The following is a 5,128-nucleotide window of genomic DNA, read 5'->3' as shown; positions in this document are numbered from 1 at the left end:
TGCTGGCCAGCCATTCGAAGCTTTTCCCTGGTGCAGTCTGCCAAACACAAAGCATCCAGTAGCTGTTCACATCAAACCCAGTGGCTTTATATGGCAGCTTCAGTGTCTGCCCAGGCATCTTGGTTTGAGTGAGAGTGATGCTTGACACAACACCCAACAACATACAAAAGAAACGTGTAATTCATAGAACAAATGAGAGACTCTGTGGTAATGTGTAACCTATGATTGGAAAAATACATGTCCAGAAGGTACAAATATAAAGGTGAAGCATAAAGGCCTTCAGAAGGTTCATTTTCTCAGTTATTCTTTACATCAACATAACAGAACAGAATGCATGAAGCAGGACCAGCTGTGACACTGTGGTCTGGGGTTTTTGTCAGGGCTCAGGCATCACTTCTCTCAGTGTGGGTATCGAGCACAGTAATACACAGCGCTGTCTTCAGGCCTTGGGTTGTCCATTTGCAGATATGTCATACTGTTGGAATTGTCTCTGGTGAATGTGATTTTCCCCTTTACAGAATCTGCATAGCCTGTGCTAAGTGCACTGTTAATGTATCCCAGCCACTCAAACCCTTTTGCAGGTGTCTGTCGGATCCAGTTCATGCTATAAGCAGTGAAGGTAAATCCTGAGGCTTTGCAGGACACTTTAAATGATTCTCCAGGCTTCTTTACCATTGCCTCAGGCTGGGCCAACTGTAAGAAATACACAAATAAACAAATATGCACAAACAAATGCCCCCCATACCAAAATTAAATGACAGATAAATAAAACAATAATATCAAAATGTATGTCTACAATGCCATTGTACCATCATACATTTTAAGAAGAAAAGTGAGATAAACAGGACTGGACTCCACATTGTGAGCTGTTCAACAGGAGGCGCCAATAATGATTCTCTGAGTGGAGAAACTCAATGGGCAAATGGACAGTGATGACTCTGATCAACACAAGGAGATAAGCACAGTGTGGGCCAATAGTTTGCATACACTTCCTAAGGAGGCAGGCTATTCAAATACAGAGCCTTTATTATATCGGATCCAAGTTATTTTATCAAACGGAAATAAATAAACATAGACAGAGGAGACGTAATTTTTTACTCTTGGAACTGAATCCAGTTCAATAAATGTAGGCATCTATTGGAGCCATTTCAAAGCCTGTGACAAACAAGTGTTCATTTTTGTTGAGGTCAAGTTTAGGGTAGTGGTCAGTGCCGTGGGATTGATTGAAGTGTACAGTCAATGATGGCTTTAGGTTACTGTCTGTCGTGTTTGGTCATACATGAATGGTGCATTGAATGAATGCTTTAAAGACAATACTTTAGTTCGAGATTGCAGTTTATAAAAGTATTATTACTTTGCTATTACAATGTTTCCACATTAGGCTTACATAATTTAACCATACAGTTGTTATTTTGTAAATTTTAATTAATTTATTGAGATCAGACATCAGACACCCTAATGTTGTAATGTAGATAGTGAGGAATAATAAGGTATCATCATCATCATCATCATCATCATCATCATCATCATCATCATCATCACCGTTACATACAAGGTGAACCGTCTCTTGAGTGACTGTGAGTAATCAATGCTGCCACCAGCCCAGATGATCCCAATCCACTCCAATCCTTTCCCAGGAGCCTGGAGAACCCATCTTGTGCCATAATCCGTCAAGGAGTATCCAGAGATGGCGCACGAGATCTTCACTGACTCCCCAGGCTTACTGACTTGGGCTCCTGATGAAGTCAAGGTAATGCCGTACAGATCTGTAAAGGAAGGCAAAACAGAACAGTGAGTTAAAAAGGAGGATGAGTATTCACTACATATATGTATAATTTTTTATTATTGTACATGCAATTTCACAATATATGCATTTTTTATTCATATAAGATATTATGTATTTTTCGCAATAAAAGTTACAAGGGAGGCACGTATCTATATAAATAAAGGGGATATCAGTCAATGACACAAGTAGAAGTTACACGTAGACAATAAACAGTTGCTTAGAGTTGCTTACACTATCCATGTCAGGCCCAGAGTGGGATCAAACCATCACTTGGAAAGACTTTGGTGCCGCATACTGAAGTGTTATAAATGCTCTCACATATGTTTAATAGATACTTAACAGTGTCTCATGGAGGCTCAATGAAGCCTGATGGATATTCGTCATTACAACTAGTGATGTTATGCTTGAAGCAGGCTTCATGATGCAGTATTGACCCTTCTGAAGCATGGTGTATGGATACAAGGGTTCGAAGCCCCGCGACACCTTGCCAGAAACCATGTGATCACTGCAAATTAAGCTTTGTTACATCACACCAGCAGCTGACAGTCAAATAGGTTTGGAATATGCATCTGTGTATCATACCCCCATAATGCTTAAAAGAGGTCTGAACCACCTCAAATCTGTGGATAATAGAGAGGAGACAGATTTGCGGAATACATTCATTGACAGAGCCAGAGAGATAGAGATAGTTACTTAGATAGACATTCAGATAGCAAGTTAGATAGAGAAATAGATTTAGAGATAGTTATAGAGACATAGATTCTAGATTCTTTGATTGTGAATTAAAATTCTGCAAGATGCCTTTTGTGCTGCTTGGTTTTCAAATCCCAGTTCTAACCACAGCTTGACCCTTGCAACTGATCACTTCCTCTGACCCTGCATTAATAGCCGCTTGACTTAAACTGGAGAAGATACACTTCTGATATCCCACTAGCCTGTATTCCTCATTAACACGATCAGATCTGCTCTCAAGCGTCGCCACCTGGGTTTGCCGATCGTCACCAAAACTGAAAGATTTCAATTGCTGTGCACCTTCCCCCCTCGGTGAGACTAGTTGCTTAAACTCTCTGTCTCACTTCTCTTTACAGGCCCTGTTCTACAGTTGAATGATTCCTTGACTTGAGGCTAGCAGATCAGAGTGTCAGAACCTATGAGTGCCTATCACGGAAGGTCTAATCAGGGACTTCTTAAAACGGGACTTGCAGGCATGTGATCGAGCTGATCTGTGCTTCTACAGCTCTATGACTGACTGCAGGTGCTGAGGTCACAGTCTGTGTCACTCGAGGTTTTTGCACAGCTCTGGTCTGGGCTCTTCTCACTGTGTGTCTCTGGCACAGTAATAGACAGCTGTGTCTTCGGCTCTCAATGCGTTCATTTGCAAGTAGAAAATGTGGTTGGAGAAGTCTTTGGAGGCTCTGAAACGGCCTTTGATTGAGTCGGCATGGTATTCTGTATCAGATCTACCACCAATGCTGGCCAGCCATTCCAAGCTTGTCCCTGGTGCAGTCTGTCGAACCCAAATCATCCAGTAGCTGTTCACATCAAACCCAGTGGCTTTACAGGACAGCTTCAGAGTCTGCCCAGGCATCTGAGATTCTCGATCGGTTTGAGTGAGAGTGATGCTTGACACGACACCTAACAACAGACAAAAGAAAGTTGCAACATAAATGAGATATAGATATGTCAAATATGACTGACATTTGTGAAGGAGACTCGAGACTGGAAACATACATGTCCACAAAGGTAAACATATCCAGAGGTGAAGTGTGAAGGTCTTCAGAAGGTCCATTTTCTCAGTGGTAGGGGCTGAATGGCAAGTCCTGTACTAACTGTGTGGTCCTGGTCCTGTTCAGAGATGTGATTTATGAAGGAAGAGGGTGTAGACAGATTTGCATATGCTAATCACACGTTTATTGATTATGTAATACTGAAAAACAGATGCTTTAAACGTAGATTATATATTGCAACCACACATATGCAATATTAGGCTGTACATCAAATATTTCAACATAAAATTGTGTGTGTGTGTATGTATGTGTGTGTGTGTGTGTGTGTGTGTGTGTATATATATATATATATATATATATATAGCTCTGGAAAAAAATAAGAGACCACTGCATTTTTTTCTTAAATCAGCATCTCTACATACATGGTATGTTTTATTGACATTTCTTGACTTAACTAATATTGTGACGCTCATTGCCTGTCATTGCTCATACTCACCGCTAGAGATCACTCGTGCTCCATTGTTTTTTCCTGTCTCCTTCAAACTAAACTATCTAATAATTGAATGATCTTCTGGCCATTAACGCACTCATAGTCACCTGCATCTGATCCATCCGCACATCCTCCCATGTATATATTCCCCTTTGTTCCTCACAGAAGACGCAAAGTATTGTTAGTGTTCACTGCAAAGCCAAGCCTTATTTTTCAGTTTATTCATGGCTCCATCTCCTGGGTGGAGTGTGAGTCTATGTAAGAAATAAATACTTCAAATGGCAATGCATTGATTATTAAAACGTCCTTCGTTTGGTCTATATCCAGTCGTCTGGTGGTGTGTTTGTGTTTGTGTTGAAAATGATCTGGCACTGATGTCAGTGCAGCCCAGCAGAAGCGCCCTCCGCTTCCCAGAGACACAGCGACTGCATTGGTTCTTCTCACATATGTGTGACATATGGCTTATTAAAACTGAACAGCTAGAAAATGTTAACCATGACATGACACCATAGGATCTGAGAGCAAAGATTATGTGTGAACTGCTTGAGAATATTTCAAACTCATGTTTAATTATATCTATTTATTTATAGATTTATCAATATTTCTGTGGATAAGACCTGATGCATTTGAAACTACACATTCATTATGTGCCAATATCCAATTCTCAATTCTCTCCAGCTCGGTCTGTCAAAAAATAATAAACCTGAGACACCAGAATGAGAAAAAACAATTGCAGAATGGTTATAATTGACATATTAAAAATATGAAACAAATAATTTCCATCACAAAAGGCAGCCCTACACAAAAACCTGGTGGCTTTTTCAAGAACTTGCATTAGAATTGTTTCATGGTATAACATGGCCGTTTACAAAAGAAAGTAGCAATATTGTAGCATGTATCAAAGGCATGCTGTTCAATCTCTGTGCATGTTGCCACCTTTGAAATGATGTGCTGAAAACCCTTCTCGTCCTTTACTGTATTTTGTACTTCATGGCATCCATGGGGATTCTCTTGTTAGATTAAAAGCTCGATGCAAGTTATGTTTTGAACAACAGGTATCTTTAACTCATACTGAAGTGAACTTTTAACTTTTCCTTTTGATGTGTAAGGGAAAAGGAAAAATAC

The sequence above is a fragment of the Amia ocellicauda genome, chromosome 14, assembly GCF_036373705.1.
Source record: "Amia ocellicauda isolate fAmiCal2 chromosome 14, fAmiCal2.hap1, whole genome shotgun sequence".
Classification (NCBI taxonomy): Eukaryota; Metazoa; Chordata; class Actinopteri; order Amiiformes; family Amiidae; genus Amia; species Amia ocellicauda.
The sequence above is the reverse complement of the archived record's forward strand: the minus strand, read 5'-3'. Positions refer to the sequence as shown.